Source organism: Saccopteryx leptura, chromosome 3 (assembly GCF_036850995.1).
Source record: "Saccopteryx leptura isolate mSacLep1 chromosome 3, mSacLep1_pri_phased_curated, whole genome shotgun sequence".
Taxonomy (NCBI): domain Eukaryota; kingdom Metazoa; phylum Chordata; class Mammalia; order Chiroptera; family Emballonuridae; genus Saccopteryx; species Saccopteryx leptura.
The window spans coordinates 49,629,267-49,647,638 of record NC_089505.1 but is presented as its reverse complement, the minus strand read 5'-3'; positions in this window follow the sequence as shown (position 1 = coordinate 49,647,638).

Below are 18,372 nucleotides of genomic sequence, written 5' to 3'. Positions count from 1 at the left end.
AAAAAAGACTAAAGCCAAGAGAGTTGAGAACACTAAATGCTAACAAGGAGATGGTGAAACTGGATCACTCATTCATTGCTAGTGGGAATATAAAACAGACACTCTGGAAAGTTTAGCAATTTCTTAAAAAACAAAAAACAAAACTGAATTATCAATTACCATACAACCCATTAGTTGTACATCTGGGTATTTATCTTAGAAAAATGAAACCTTATTTTCACATAGAAACTAGAATAGCTAATATACTTCTCAATATTCCTTGAGTCAAAGAGGTAGCTTAAACAGTGCCATAGGTGAATTAGTAGTACTACGTGAGCATATTAGAAATAAGGAAAGATCACAATTATTCAATACAAATATTTATAGCAGCTTTATTCACAATAGCCTCAAATAGGCAACAATCCAGATATCCATCAATGGATGAATGGTCATACAAACAGCAGTACCTCACATCATGGACTACTAATCACTAAAAAGGAACAAACTATTGTAAATGAAACTCAAATTAATCTCCAGAGAATTATACTAAAAAGAATAAAGCTATTCCTGAAAAGTTTTTGTATTGTATGATTCCACTTTTAATTAAGTGAGAGAAGGGGAGGCAGAGAGTCAGATTCCCATAGGCACCTCAACCAGAATCCAACCAGTAAGCCCCCTATGGAGTGATGCTTTGCCCATCTGGGGCCACTGCTCTACTGTGTGGCAACTTAGCTATTTTTAATGCCTGAGGCAAAGGCCACGGAGCCATCCTCAGCACTGGGACAACTCTCTCAAGCCAGCTGAGCTGTGGCTGTGAGTGGGGTGGAGGGAGAGTGAGAGAGAAAGGGGAGGGGTGGAGAAGCAGATAGTCACTTCTCCTGTGTGTCCTGACCAGGAATTGAACCCAGGACATCCACACATGAGGCTGATACTTTACCACCAAACCAACCAGCCAGGGTCACCTTTCTTTTTCTTTTCTCACTTGGTATCATATCAAAAATTTGCCCAATTATTATAAAGAAACATAACTTTTGCCTGACTAGGTGATAGCGCAGTAGATAGAGCATTGGTCTAAAATGCAGATGACCCAGGTTTGAAACCCCAAGGTCAACGGCTTGAGAGCAGACTCATCCAGCTTGAGCGGGAGGTTGCTGGCTTGACTGTGGGGTCATAGTCATAACCCCATGGGTCGCTGGCTTGAGCAAGGGGTCACTCACTCTCCTGTAGACCCTTGATTAAGGCACATATGAGAAAGCAATCAACGAACAACTAAAGAGCCAAACGCAGAATTGATGCTTCACATTTCTCTCTTTTCCTGTCTGTCTGTCCTATCTGTCCTTCTCTATGTCTCTGTCACACAAAAAAGAACCATAACATTTAAAACTGTCTTTAATCAATAGTGACTTCTAACATTTTCCCTGACTAATTATACGTTATTTATTCTTCCATATTTAATATACACAGTTAATGAAATACAAAAAAAATCCATTGATTTTCCTGAAGAAAAACAACAATATTAAAGACTCATCTAAACCATAAATATCAAAGACTATCAATATTTTCAAAATATGTAAAAATGAAGCAACAATGAGATATAACTTCACCACAAAATAATAGAATGCTATAGTACTATCAAACATATATATATATATATATATATATATATATATATATATATATATATATCTCAATGGATTTTAAAAGAGTTGTTAAGAAAGAACCTATAATATCTTATTCACACATTACAAATCAGTATAAGGCAAAATAATTAAAATTTCATAATTATATTATAAACATGTCAATAGATTACAAAAAATATTCATGAAAAGGATCTATCTGGGAGAGGAGTTAGGGGAAAAGGAGTTAAGAGGGACAGACACACAGGGATGGGAAATGATTTCATTTTGGGTGGTAGGTACACAATATAATCAGCAGTTCAAGTTAGAAATGTTTACCTGAAACCTATATATTCTTATCGGTCAATGTCATCCCATTAAATTTAATTTTATAAATAAAATTATTTTAAAAAAAGAATGTATCATATATTGATTAATATATGGGAAAGTATAAGCAATGAGAAAACATTACTAAATTTTAATTTAAATTATAACTGGGTAATTACATTTTTAGAAATGCAGACTCATAAATAATACAAAAAACCAAAATTAATGTTCTTAATTTAGCATAATTTATCATATTAAATTAACCAAAAGAAAACCTATGTAAAATAAACTGACTAAATACTTAGTAAATCATCCTGACCAACATCTTGACCACAGAACCAAAATTCTACTAATAACCATTTACCTTTGTCATTAAATGTAGAAGAGATTTTCAATTAATTCATTGTTCTTCTCCAAGAGTTTTCTAAGCTCTATATTTTTCAAACTGCAGTTATATTTCCAAGCAAGTCACCCACTGAGTGAATTCTTGATCCTAAACATTCAGAATTAGAAGATAAGAGCAAACACATGGTCTAACTACACTGATAATATTAACGAGAGGCCAGATTTTCCTCACTGTGTGCAAAGCTCTGGGGGTAGGAGTGGACTGCATGTGTAATTGAACCTCTGGCTCAGCAAGAAAATTTGTAAGTTTGCTATATGCTCACATCATATCTAGTCCTCAGAAATGTGGCATGAATTTTTAATATAGCTACAGACATCCAGGAGGCAGGAAAAAAAAAGGTCAGGATTAAAATTTAGTTTTTCTCCACTTTCACATGGTTTATGAACTCTTGGTTAATTAAAGAAGACACATATCCACAATCAATGCAACTGCATTTGACCATGGTGATGACAGTTGATAACAGTGTACTATGTAATTTAATATTGCTATAAGAGTAAAACATAAATGTTCTCATAAAAAAAATTATGAGGTGATGGCCATGCTAGTTAATTTGAGAGAATGTCTCAACAGTTCAAATTCAATGGATTTTAAAAGAATTGTCAAGAAAGAACCTATAATGTCTTATTCACACATTATAACAACTCATTATAAGGCAAAATAAAAGGTTCAAAAAATTAGGGGATATTTTATCACTTCATTTTTATTTTGAAATATCCACTAATTTTTGTGAGCAGTATACACACACACACACACACACACATACACACATGTAATTGCTGCAATGTACACTTTAAAAATATTACAATTTAATCAGTTAGTTATACCTCATTAAAGATAAAAATAATATTTAGAAAAGCAAACACAAGTCTCTCTTCCTTGATTTCTCCATATACTTTATTTTGCCTTGTGAATTCACATTAGATATGAAAATAAAAGAAACCCACGAGTAAGCAGTGGTCTTCCTTAAATGAAATGAAGTAATCTTTCTATTTTACTTACTGTATCTTGACAATAATGTTGTATTGTATCTTGTATTTTGACAATAATGTTGTAAACAGGATTGTAATGCTCTTACAATAATTGCCTTTTAAATATGCAGTTGAGAACATTCAGTATTTCTAAAACTGAGCATTAAAATTTACTTCATAAGTAGGTCTCTACAAAAACCTTTCCAGAATGACTCTAAAAATGGCATCTAATGTTATACGTAAGATGTACTGTGAGAGTTCAGCCAATATCATTATTTTTACTTTGTTGTATTTGCTGTTTCTTTAAATATTTATGTGTTCTTTACAAGTACAGCCAGCTTTGATTGAAACAAATGTGTTTTTCTTTAAAGCGAGATAACTGGTTAGGAATGATAATGGCTCTGAACTTGTGGTTTTCTTTGAAAAGAAAATAGATTATTTTAATATCAGCCTTTTTTACCTGTTGAAAATTTTGAGTTGAGACCAGAATGTAGTTCAGTCTCTCACACATGGGAAAATGTGTATATAAATGTACAAACACAGGTTTTAACTATCAGTCAAGAAATGGTAACTAGTGGACTCTGGATAGAAATGGGAAGGGATAGGATGAAGACATTGGCACTGTATGTATGTACCTTGTACTTAATGGTTTGTTTTACCATGTGCATGAGTTGTCTATTTAAATAAATGCATATGGAAGTAAATAATTTAAATAATACACTAAAATAAATAAAACTTTTGTCTGAAATAAAACTTTATTTTTCATAACTGTTTCTTTTTTCTCAAAAATATCTGCATTTGAGGAAAATTCCATTTGAGCATGTTTGAATAAAGTGTTCTTAACTCTCAGTGATTTATTACCATGCCTGCCATTGGGTTTGCTATGCTCAGGAATCTGCAAGTAGTTATGTGGCTGCCACTTTGCTTCCTTAGTTATTACTGATCTGTAGGGTATGTGCTGTGAGTAAGTCATAAAACATCACCATGACTTATTTGCTGGTCTGAAAAATGGGGGCCATTATTCTTGTTGATTCCTTGCCTGTAGAGGGTATTATAAAAAATTATCAAATACCTTTGGTATGTTCCTTGTTTAACCTGGAAAGAAGGTAAGAATATGTTCATTATTATTACAGTAAACTATAAGGTTAAAAAGTGCCAACATAAAAAGTAACTACTATGGCTATTAATAAATTTAAATTGGTTATATTTCTCATAATAAAGATGGTATTTTTAGTGTTGACTTTGTGAGACCAAAGGAAACCTAACAGTGATAGTTATTGCCACTTCTAAGGATAAAAATCATGAGTGAAACCAGCATAACCATAAAAAAAGCAGCAGCAAGTAGTTAAAATCCCAAACTAGGCGAGGCCACTAATGTTTCACCAGTAGACCATTTTTCCAAAGTCTGTGTCATGAGTTCCCCTTTAGCTTCTTTTTCACATTTCTGTTCATAATTGCTTAAGTAGATATGCAAGCACTCTGTGTGTCAAATGCAGAAAATGCAGTCTACCCACCATTTAATATCCATAGGGAACTAAAATCAGATCAAGAAAGCCTAGATACCAACTCTTTGACCTAGATGTTCCTAAAAAAATCAGACTTCCAAAAGTTAATGCTGTTATCTGCAAGAAAAATCCAAAAGTCTTCTAAAAATAACTCTGGAGATTACATCTTACTTCTCAAGCTCTAAAATAGGTAAAGAGTATTTTGTGAGGACCTTAACAGATTTTCTTATGATAATTTTCAACATAGATATATACTTGTGCCCTAACATGACCACCAAGTGGTTAGTTGTCACAGGAATCTTAAAGTTCATTGTCACCAATATAAATTTTGCTGAAATATATTAAAATAGATCACTACAAACTTAGCCCAGAAATTAGGGTTCAAAAGGGATACATCCTAAATGGGGTAGTAAATTCTAAGAGTCATTAAATTTTTTAGCTTGTATTTCATATCAATATTAACATATGACATAAAATATTCTATATTAAGTTAACTTCCTCAGAGATTATTATGCTTAGCATTGAAAAGTCAGGCAAAAAATACACTGTTTTTGCCCTTAAAGAGTTCATTTTGTACTTAGCCAAAAGAGATATTAGATTTTAATATAGTAAAGGAGAGCACATACAGTATTCAATCAGGACTAGGGAAGAGTCAGGAGAAGACAAAAGGGAACCTATAAGAAAGTGAAGGCTGAGAAATACATAAAAATTAACCAAAAAAAAAAAAGATGAGGGAAATGTAGCCTAGATAAAGTAAGAGAAATTAAGAAAATGATTCCATTTACAATTACATAAAAAAGAATAAAATACCTAGGAATAAATGTAACCAAATCTGTTCCACTAAAACTGTGAAAATCTATACACTAAAAACTACAAGACACTGATGAAAGACATAGAACAAGTAAATGGGAAGATATCCCATGTTCATGAATAGGAAGAATCAATATTGTTAAAATGTTCATACTACCTCAAAAAAATCTACAGATTTGATGCAATCCTTATAAAAATTCCAACAGCATTTTTCATAGAAATAGAACAGACGATCCTAAAATTCATATGTGACCACAAAAGACACCTAATAGCCAAAGCACTTTTGAGAAAAAAGAACTGTTGGTATCATATTCCCTTATTTCAAACTATATTACAAACAAATAGTAATCAAACAGTATGGTATTGGTATAAAAACATACATATTGATCAATGAAATAAAAGAGCCTAGAAATAAATCCATGTATATATAACCATTTTATTTATGACAATTGAGCCAAGAATATACAATGGAAAAGGACAGTCTTTTCAATAAATAATATTGGGAAAATCAGAGAGCCACATACAAAAGAATGAAACTGTACTATTCTCTTCATAATCAATAGCAAAAACAAACAGTACAATTAAAAGTGGCCTGAAAATATGAATAGAAATTTTTATAAATAAGACATAGAGATAGTCAATATGCACATTAAAAGATGCCCAATGTCACTAATAATCAGGGAAATGCAAGTCTAAATCATAATGTGATATCACCTCAAATCTGTTAAAATAGTTACTATCAAAAGAAAGAAAAGAAAAAAGAAAGAAAGAGAAAAATAGAGAGAGAGAAGGAAGGAAAGAAGGAAGGGAGGAAGGAAGGAAGGAAGGAAGGGAGGAAGGAAGGAAGGAAGGAAGGAAGGAAGGAAGGAAGGAAGGAAGGAAGGAAGAAAGAAAAGGAGGAAGGAAGGAAGGAAGGAAGGAAGGAAGGAAGGAAGGAAGGAAGGAAGGAAGGAAGGAAGGTCTTTGTACATCTTGGCTAAATTTATTCCTACATATTTTATTCTTTTTGAAACAATTGTGAATGGGATTCTAAGTTTTTCTTTCTGATAGTTCATTATTGCAACTAATTTCTGGATAGTTATTTTGTATCCTGCTACTTTACTAAATATATCAGTTCTAAAAGTTTTTTTTTTTTGGATAGAATTTTTTGGATCCTCTATATCAGCGGTTCTCAACCTGTGGGTCGCGACCCCGGCGGGGGTGGAACGACCAAAACACAGGGGTCGCCTAAAGCCATCGGAAAATACATATTTATTATACAATACATTTTTAAATAAAATATGTATTTCCGATGGCTTTAGGCGACCCCTGTGTTTTGGTCATTCGACCCCCGCCAGGGTCAAGACCCACAGGTTGAGAACCGCTGCTCCATATACAGTATCACGCCATCAACAAATAATGACAATTTTACTTTTTTCCTTTCCAATCTGAATGCCTTTTAATTCTTCTTCCTGTTTGTTTGTTGTAAGTAGGACTTCAAGCACTACACTGAATAAAAGTGGTGATAGCAGACATCCTGACTTGTTAATGACCTTAAGGGAAATGCTTGTAGCTTTTGACCACTGAATAAGGTGTTGGCTATTGATGATATATGGCCTTTATTACATCAAGGTATATTCTCTCTATTCCCACTCTGCTGAGAGTTTTAAACATAAATGTGTCCTGGATGTTATCAAATACTTTTTTGCTTTTATTGATATAATGAGGTGATTTTTATCACTCATTTTGTTGATGTGGTGTATTGTGTTTACCGATTTGCAGATGTTGTACCAACCTTGCATTCCCAGAATAAATCCCATTTGATCATGATGAATGAAGACTCTTATGTATTGCTGGATCTGGTTTGCTTATAATTGTTGAGAATTTTACCATCTATGTTCATCAAGAATTATGGTCTATAATTTTCTTTCTTTGTAGTGTCTTTTTCTGGTTTTGGAATTAGGATAATGCTGACCTCATAAAATGAGTTTGGGAGTATTCCTTAATCTTGAATTTTTTGATATAGTTTGAGAAGGAAAGATGTTAGTTCTTTTTTGAATGTTTGGTAAAATTAATCTGTGAAGCCATCTGGCCCAGGATTTTTGTTTGTTGGGAGGTGGGTTTTTTTTTTTCAATTTTCTTATTACTGTTCAATTTCACTGGCAATAATCTATTAAGATTTTCTAGTTCTTCTTGATTTAGTTGTGAAAGACTGTATGTTTCTAGCAATTTATCCATTTCTTAAAGATTATCCAATTTGTTGGCATATAGTTGTTCATAATATTTGCTTATAATCCTTTGATATAATTCTTTGGTGTCAATTGTTACTTCTCCTCTTTCATTTCTGATTTTATTTACTTGGGTTCTCTCTCTTTTTTTCTTGATGAGTCTAGTTAAAAGTTTATCAATTTTGTTTATCTTTTCCAAGTACTTGCTCTTGGTTTTATTGATCTTTTATACTGTTTTTAGACTCTATTTTGTTTATTTCTGCTCTTATCTTTATTATTTCTTTCCTTCTACTCACTTTGCTCCTTCTTTGTTGTTCTTTTCCAGGTTCCTTTAAGTGTAAAGTTAGATTGTTCATTTGCACTTTTTCTTATTTCTTGAAGTAGACCTTTAATGCTATAAATTTCCCTCTTAGGACTGCTTTTGCTGTGTCCTATAAATTTTGACATACTGTGTTCTCATTTTCATTTGTTTCAAGGTATCTTCAGAATTGTTCTTTGATCTCCCTATTAAACCATCTATTGTTTAGTAACATGTCATTTAGTCTCAATGTTTTTGTGTTTTTCATTTTATTTTTTCTAGTGATTGATTTCTAGTTTCACACCATTGTGGTCAGAAAATATGCTTGATATGATTTCAATCTTCTTAAATTTAATGAGGCTTGTTCTGTCCTAACATGTGGTCTAGCCTAAAAAATGTTCCTTATGACTTGAAAAGAATATATTTTCTGCTTCTATGAGGTGAAATGCTCTGAAGATATCAATTAAATCCAGCTGATCTAATGTGCCACTTAAGGCCATCATTTTTTTATTGATCTTCTGTCTGGAAGGTCTATCCATTGATGTCAGTTGGATGTTACAGTCCTCTACTATGACTGTATTGCTGTCTATCTCTCCCTTTATGTCCATCAAGACTTGCTGTACATGTTTATATGCTCCAATGTTGGGTGTGTCAATGTTTTCAAGGGTTATATTCTCATGTTGGGTTGCTCCCTTTATCATTATGTAGTGTCCTTCTTTGTCTCTTATTATAGCCTTTGTTTTAAAGTCTATTTTGTCAGATACAAGTATTGAAACCCAGTTTTTTAAAATTTGCTTTGCATGAAATATCTTTTTCCATCCCTTTAGTCTCAGTCTGTGTACCTTTCATTATGAAGTGGGTCTCTTATAGACAAAATACATATGGGTCTTGTTTTCTTATCCATTCAGCTTCCCTATGTCTTTTGATTTGGAGCATTTAAGCCACTTACATTTAAAGTGATTATTGATAGGTACATATTTATTGCCATTTTATTCTTCTAATTATATGCCTGTGTTTGTTTGTTTGTTTTTCTTCTTCTTCTTTTTAAAAAAGAAGGCCATTTAATATTTCTTGTAATACTGGTTTGGAAGTAACAAACTCCTTTAACCTTTTCTTTTCTGGGAAGCTCTTTATTTCTCCTTCCTTTTCAAATAATATCCTTGCTGCATAAAGTAGTCTTGTTTGTAGGTCCTTGGTTTACATCACTTTGACTATTTTATGCCAATCCATCCTGGCCTGAAATGTTTCTGTTGAGAAATCAGCTGACAAACTTATGAGAGCTCTCTCATAAATATCTGGGTTTGTTCTCTTGCTGCTTTTAAGAGTCTTTTTTTTTCCTGTACCATTTTAATTATGATGTATCTCAGCGTGGGCCTCTTGTTTGGGTCCATCTTGTTTGGGACTCCCTGTGTTTCCTGGACTTGTATGTCATTTTCTTTCACAAGGTTAGGCCAATTCAAGGGCATTATTTCTTCAAATAGATTCTCAATTTCTTCGTCTCTCTCTTTTCCTTCTGGTACCCCCATGATATGGATGTTGTTACATTTCATGTTGACCCAAAGGTCCCTTAAAAATTATCATAGCTGCCTGACCAGGTGGTGGTGCAGTGGATGGAGCGTTGAACTGGGATGTGCAGGACCCAGGTTCAAGACCCTGAGATCACCAGCTTGAGCATGGGCTCATCTGGTTTGAGCAAGGCTCACCAGCTTGAGCCCAAGGTTGCTGGCTCGAGCAAGGGATCACTCGGTCTACTGTAGCCCCCCAGCCAAGGCACATATGAGAAATCAATCAATGAGCAACTAAGAAGCCACAACAAAGAATTGATGTTCCTCTCTCTCTCTCTCTTCCTGTCTGTTTCTGATGTCCCTCTCCCTGGCTCTGTCTTTCTGTGCCACAAAAAAAAAAAAAAAAAATCATAGCTCATTTGAATTCTTTTCTTCTTTTTGCTGAATGAATTGAGTGTTTTTTCTATTTTGTCTTCCAAATCACTGATTCGATTCTCTGTTTCGTCAATCTACTAGTTATTCCTTCCAGTATACTCTTGATGTTGGATATTGTATTCTTCAATTCTATTTATTATTATTATTATTATTATTGTTTCTATGTCTTTCTTTATGCTTGTTATCTCTTTGCTGAACTTCTCACTTTGTTTCTTGAGCATCCATATAACCATTACTTTGAACTCTCTATCTGAAAAATTATCTCCATTTCAGCTAGCACATTTTCTGGAGATTTATCCTGTTTTGCCATTTGGTGCCTATTTCTCTCCCCATTTTGGCTGCCTCTTTGTGTTTGTTTCTATGTATTTGATAGATCTTCTATGATTCCCAGGTTTCATGGGGTGGTTTTATGCAGTAGGTATTCTTTTGGGTCCAGTGGTGCAGTCTCCTTTACCATCTGAGCTGAATGTTCTAGGAACGTCTCTTTTGTGAGTTATGTGGGCCCTTCTGTTGTAATTGAGTCTTGATTGCTATTGTCCCATTTTGAGTGAGATTGACCCTCAGGCTGGCTGACTGTACTATGAATCTCTACCTTGATGACAGCATGTGAGCAACTGTGTAGGTACTGACCACAGGAAGCAAAATTATTCTCAGCTGTTTTTGGTGCCTGATGAGCTAGCTCTTCCTTTGGATATGCTGCTTTAAAGCTAATTGGATATTTCTCTTATGTTGTCTAAAACTAGCCACTGTGTGTGTTAATTCTGGGCCTTTTGGATGGGAACCTGGTGCAGGCCAATATAAGATGCTGCCTGTGGCTAGACCTCAGCCTGTTTAATCCATAGTTTGTGGTTGCTTCTGTTGGATTTAGGTGCACATGGGAAGGAAGAAGCTGCATACTAAGACCAGTTTTTACCAACACCAGGCCCAGTGGAAGGTCAGCCAAAGACCCAAGCACCCTGAGTGCCAACTCTGGCTAACTCTGCCTACTGGCTGCCTGTTAGGCTCAGTCAGTGAAAGAGCCGCTGGTGAAGTTGGGAAGATGAAGCTAGGGATCTCTGCTGAGAAAGAGGTGCCCATCAGGATTCAGGAATGGTGGTAGGTGTGGCCCCCACCCCAGAGCCATAGGTCTCCATCTGTCCTGAATACCCCACCCCGACCTCAGTAGGGCAAAGCCACTAGCAGTTGGGTGGGTTGGGCCTCTGGAGCCCAGATAGTAGGTCTGCCGGCAGCTAGAACAGTGGTTCTACTGAATCTCTTGTGAGGGGGAAGTACCAGTCAGATTCTGGGGAAAATAAGGGGAATAACTCCTGCCTCGAAGCCAGACAACTGAGTCACTGCCACTTGAGTCTATCCAGACCTCTACTACTTGGCTAAGGCCGCTGACTCCTCAGCAGGGCCTAATGTTCACAGGGAGGAGTGAGAGAGTTTCTATAGGGTATAGCAATTGCTTTCTGCCAGTCTGATGCCACACAAAGGGGATTGTTCTACCCAAGAAAGATGGTGACTTTGGTATTGAAGAAAGACTCAGCATAGGGATCCTGGTGGCTATTCCCCAACCCTGACATCTCTCCCCAGAGCCACAAACCTCAGACTCTTCTCACATGACTCTAGTCCACTCAGCCTTCCTTCTGCCAAAGACCAAGGTAAGTGGCTGCAAGTGAGATTTTGTGTATTGGCAACTTAAGAGGGTGCATGAGTCTCTGTGGACTTCTGTCTCTTTCTGGCAGACAGAAACCTCACTGCTTTTCACAGCTGAATGCTATGTGGATACCTCTTCTCAGCTCTGTGCTCTGGACAGGGGAGCCTGGTTTGGGGTTTAGGTCCCACTTTCTCAGGGGTAACCCACTTGCAGCTGAAATATCCCTCCTGAACCTTAGCCTCCAGCTTGTGGAAACAGGGCCAGCCCAGTTCATGTTTCCTCCTTCCTACCAGTCTCAATGTGGCTTCTTCTGTGAATCCTTGGTTGATTATAAGACACCTCTTTATGTAGTCTTGAGTTGGTTATTCAAGATGAATGTTCTTAAATTTAGTTATTACTTCAGTTTGGTCTGGGGAGAAGGTGAGTGTAACATCCACCTACTCTGCCACCATATTGGGTCTTACTGAGAAGTTGTTTTAAATAATAAACCAACAGGAAAGAAAATGTAATATATGAATGCATTAATACAACATATTCATAATAAAAAATAATGAGAAGAAGCAAATGCTAAGAAATAAAAATATGAGTAAGTAAGAAAGAGGATAGCCTGACCAGGCGGTGGTGCAATGGACAGAGCGTCGAACTGGGATATGGAGGTCGCCAGCTTGGGCGTGGGCTCATCTGGTTTGAGCAAAGCTCACCAGCTTGGATGCAAGGTCACTGGCTTGAGCAAGGGGTTACTTGGTCTGCTGTAGCCCCATGGTCAAGGCACATATGAGAAAGCACTCAGTGGAATAACTAAAGTGCCACAATGAAAAACTGATGATTGATGCTTCTCATCTCTCTCCATTCCTGTCTATCTGTCCCTATCTACCCCTCTTTCTCTGCTCTGTAAAAAAAAAAGGAAGAGGATATTTACCTTTTAAAAGACACATTTTGTTTCGTTTAGAAATAATGATAAAAACTATGTAGCAATGTGAATAAATATTATAATAATTTTTACAAAATACATGAATCTATGCTAGGGTTACAACTGTAAAAAATTATATGCTCTGTATAAGTACTAAAAGAAAGAAAAATAAAAACCATTTGATTTGGTAAATTGATATATAATGAGTGGTATAATCATTTCAGTTAATTATGACAGGACATAATATGTACTATAAATATTTCTGATTTAGAAACCAATGATTTCTCATTCAACTATTTCAAGTCACTATAAAAGTGAATATGCTTAACTAAGATCCAATTTTGTTCAAATAATATTTTAAATCTATTCTAAAAGTGAAAGTTATTTTTTTAAAAAAGTAAATATAAAAGTATTATAATTAACTAGTAGATCTCCAAGAATTTTTCTAAATTAATATTATCAGATGTTTTTGGAACTTGTTCCAAAATAGTTCTGAATATTATTGTATGTTCAAATGCACAGAACTGAAGGAAATAAAATATTTCTTCCTCTCTTTCTCTGTGTAGTTTGCATAGAATGTGGGACATGTTTGAGATTTTTTCACCTGTCTCATGACATGTTAATATATGCATAAAAAGACTTAGATATACCTATTTACTCACCCCATACATACACATATAAATCAATTCATGGTAACTTAAAAAAATTTTAAAAAGCAGCATAAAAATTAAAACCAAACCATAACCATTTAATGCCTGCTTTTCTAGGGAATATTTGTTGAAAAAAATATCTGTAGTTTATGTGCAGAATTTGGTCTGAAACTCAAGATCATGAGTTGCCTAATTGACATAAGTCTATTTGCAACATTTTAGAAATACTGATAGTTTAAGGGACAAAGAAAAAGGAACCCACATATATGTCCCAGGTGTAAGGAAAGCATGAAGTAGCATGAAAGGTAAGAGTGCATCCTTTAATATAATTAACAGAGGTGGAGAAAATGAGGGAGGGAGTAAGGACATAAGTACAGAGAAAGTACTCAAGAGCTCTGATGACAAAGGAGTGTAAGAGATTGGTATAATCCAATGACAGTGTAAGTAGCAAGGTTTTTTGTAATTGTTGCTTTTATTCCACATTTGGAGGGTACGATGGTCTGAGTGTTTTATTGAGGAAGAGAAGGATCCGGTAAAGAAGGAACAGAACATAAAGACAGCAGGCATCTGATAGAGCAAGGCCCCCTGAGAAGATAAGGAAGAGTGTATTGGAGAGCACAGTTAAAAGTATTAGCTAGCTTTCAGTAGAATAATTAATCCTCCTAGTTAAAATAAAAAGAATAAAGATGAGATAGCTTTACTGAGTAGTCTACAGCTATAAGAAATAAGAGGTTGAGTGTGGGCGTGGGAGAAGAAGGGAAATGATTAGATCACAAAGAGAATGGTTAAGTTCAGAAATTTTGTTAAGGGTCTTTGGATATAAAACTTGAAGGACAAGAAAGGAATTGATAATAAACTGTGATCTCATCAAACCCGAGACAGTGAGTGTGAATTCAGGCCAAGTTGCGTTGCTTCCTAAGCTCTTCAGCATTGTTCAGTTAACCCTTTGAGTAGTACAAATGTTTACATATGTCCTCGTGCCTCCTGACCAACCAGAGTATGAAAGATTGGGATCTTGATAACATTATAAGGAGTGAAATAAGTAAATCAGAAAAAAACAAGAACTACATGATTCCATACATTGGTGGAACATAAAAATGAGACTAAGAGACATGGACAAGAGTGTGGTGGTTACCAGGGGTGGGGGGAGGGTGGACAGGGGGAGAGTTAGGGGGAGGGGGAGGGGCACAGAGAACTAGATAGAGGGTGGCGAAGGACAATCTGACTTTGGGCGAGGGGTATGCAACATAATTTAATGACAAAATAACCTAGACATGTTTTCTTTGAATATATGTACCCTGATTTATTAATGTCATCCCATTACCATTAATAAAAATTTATTTAAAAAAAAAATGTGTAAGGCCACATTTAAAAAAGGCAAATGTATATTCTTCTTGTTTCCATAAATTGGTTATCAAACAAACATGATTTTAAGTTAATAAAACTGTAACTGGAACTAATTTCATTTTTTGAAAAAATACTCACTCCCAGGGGTCAGCAAGCATGAAAAAATACATCATGACTCAAAGGATTAAAATTAGTAAGGCCAATGGTTGCATAGATCAAGGCTTAGGATTCTGCAGGGTGGTAATGAAGTAGAAAACAAGAGCAAGGGAAATAGTCATGCAAAGTGTCCTCATGAAAGAACTACTCAGGTGATTATCAGAAAAATCTTTGTATTGATACAAAATATTTCATTGAATAAATACTATATATGTAATTTCTGATCACAAGGTGTCCAGGTATAGTAAAATAGCATCACTACCAATATCATCGTCATCATCAAATAAAAAGGACAATGATCTATAGTATGGAAGAAATGGTAAGTTTTGACCATGAATATGGTGTATATTGTTAGTTTTACTAACTACAAATACAAATGTAACCTTCTTACCATTATTTCAAGAGCAAAAGTATCTTCTCTATTTAGAGTAGATAAACATGTGAGATGTGACACAAATGCCAGTTGCCCAAAGTAGCCTCTTCTATGAAAAGAAAAGTATTTTGAGAGATTTGGGGTACTGTTCATTTCATTTCCTAGTTAGTCCAAACCCAAAACATATAAGTTAAGTCATTTGTCTCAAGTGTCCCTTTGGAACAAGAGAATGCTTTAGGCTCACTGGAATTAAGGAGCCATATGGAACTTGTAGTGTACTTCTAACTAAGACAGATGGCAGCAGAATGGAGCCAGCCTTGAGGCTGTATAAACATCCCAGTGACCAAGAGCAACCAATTAAGAATTTAGACAAGAGGGAAATGTTACTTCAACTCCTGTAAAATTTATCTGGTGCACGCAGCCTTGCTGCCTTTCATAAGCCTGCTTCATGGTCTATGGCTCTAAATTAGAGATGGAGGATGTTTTCCTGAATTTAGAAAACATCTAAATTCTGGTTCAGTTCTTAGGATACGGATTAGAACTTCTGCTTCTAGCTGGGAAAAGTCTAAAAGACTAGGTTAATTCTAGCACGGTTCTTTACAAGCCCAAGATGAAATATTAGCTCCTAGAATAGATTAATAACCTCTGTACTCACTCATTCACTAAACAGTTTCTGTATATGTACTTTGTACCAATCACTCTGAAAATCTGATAGTACCAAATAGGAGTCAAAGTTCCTGTTTTCAATGAGGTCATGAAGGAGACAGACAAGTCAACCGGAATTATAACATAGCAGAATGGGTGTTCTGATAGAAATGCAGTGCTCTGTGAACATAATTAATAAGGGCTAACTGTTCCTCCAGACAGGGCAGTCCACCATAATAAACACTGCCTTCCATCCATTGCTTTCTCTTATTTTGTCATAACACCAAGCTTGAATCCTGTTTCTTCTGCCTTCTAGGTGTCATATCTTGGGCAAGCTATTTAACTTTTCTGGGCCTGTTTTTTCTCATCAATAAAATAGCCATAATGAAACTAGCTATCTCAAAATAGTATTGTGAGGATTAATGCGTTAACACAAAAGACTCAGAACAATGCCCTTAAGAATTCAAATTGTTAACTATTACTTAATTGCTCTTGAAAATAACTTAGAAATTCTGTGTAAGAAGTGCAACTGGAGACCACTCAGAGCCAATAAACACTCTATTTATGTATAAAGCTCACTGCGGCTAGCCAGCTAAACACTCTCAACTTTTTGAAGCTATTCTTCTGCTTGATGAGCAATTCATTAGTCATGGTTTTGGTCCTGGGAAAGTTCACGTGGAGCTGAAACCTTACCTTTCCCTCCCTAAGAAAACTAATATCACCCAAGTAACTACTGTGTAGATAATTGAAAATTCTGTACAGAAAAAAATCTTTCCTTGGAGGTCCCAAATTCTAGGCATGCCTCTGAAACAGCTTGGTCAATTACTGCTTTTCTCTTTGTGCTATGAAAATATGAACACTGATTCTATACCCTAATAAGTGAACTGAGCATGAACTCCCGATGAAGACTCTTTCATAGTAGTGATTAATGGGCTGCAAAGATTTTAAAATAAAAACCTGAAACCACAAACTAGTCATACAGTTAGCTAAATATTTTGTTTGGGTGCTCACACCCAACCTACAGATAACCTTCTGTTGACCCTGTATTCCAAAAGCAGAAAAGGAAGGGCCGGCGTTTTCAAGAAAGAGATTTGCGGTTTGGTTTGTCTATAAAAAGAGTTGCAGCCCATGGTCTTTACGAAGTTCATCTTCCAAGTCTCTGACCAACAGAGTATGAGATTTTCATAGAAGCAAGTTGTGACAGCTGGAATTTGGCATCCGCAGCCTCTCAGACAGGCTACTGATCCCAGACTGATAGTTTTAAAACCCTAAAACAAGCCTGTTACCATTCTTGAAATTTGTTTCAGCAGGCGCCAGGGAGGAATGTTACTGCCCCCTCACTCGCTGGGAGTCTCATCCCAGCATAACTCTGAAGAACTTCTGGGCTCTTGGCTCCTGCTTCTTTCAGAGATTATGTTTCCAGCTTGATGGCAGGACACTGGCAAAACCACATGCTTTGTTTAAACATGTAGAATGAGTGGTAAAATCAGCAAAGGCCCTTAAGGCAAAAGGCCGTCGCCATATGAGAGAACTGGGCAAAATGCACAAGGTGACAGATGATTTCTCTAAATCTTAGATTCTCTAAGAAAAAAAAATAAGATCTATTTTTCAGTTTTAGATACATATTATCCAGTTTGTATTTATTTTGAATTGCATGCAAAAGAAAGAATATATACAGTCATTGTTGTTTTTTAGAATATAAAACTCAAGTTGTAGGTCATACATGGTCTTTAATTTACCACTTTAATCTTCCACTTTGTTTTATGCCTTAGAACTAAATTAGTAATTCTATCAAAAAAGGAACAAATTAGTAAGTAATAAGAAACAATATTTTCCTCTTTGTAGCATCTTTCAGGAAAACTACTTTCAAGTACAGAGCAGAATTTGATTAATTTGTGATTGGTAACAATTAAAGACTATTAATATTTATGCAAACATATATAATTTTTCCTCAGTGTTTCAAATTCCTGTTCTGTCATTTACTAGGGAGAACTTTGGCAATCCTCCAATCTCTAGAAGCCTAAATCTCTTAAAATAAAATAAGAAGAAAGTTATGTGATGGTTGTAAGGGTTTATTGACTAAATATGAGAATATCCTTTGAAAATAATAAAATGATATAAATATAACATTATATTATTATAACCTATGCTTATGTTTATTCAATTAACTCCTTAAATTTTATTGTTATTTATAGAATAGAATTAAAAGTCATAATATTGATAAGCTTAATAATTTAAATCAAGAGTTTTATTTTTATCTTAAATGACACATAATTGAGTTAAAAAAAAAGTGCCAAAACACAAAGTGTTAAACCAGGCCAGCTGGAATCAGAAGAGCTAGATAACTATCTCCTAGATGCTGAAGGGGTCAGCCAACAGGTACTTGTGGTGGTAGAAGATGGATGAATTCACAGAGAGAGTTTGTAGAATGAGAAGAAACAAAGACTCACAATTGTATTCATGAGAAGACCCACTACTGTACTGTAGGGAAAAGGGAGGAATAGTATTTAAGGAGTACTTGGAAAAATAAGATTACTCAAACCTGAGAAGCAATATCTAGCAATTTAGAAGAACCCAGACTGAATAGTTTTTCTGA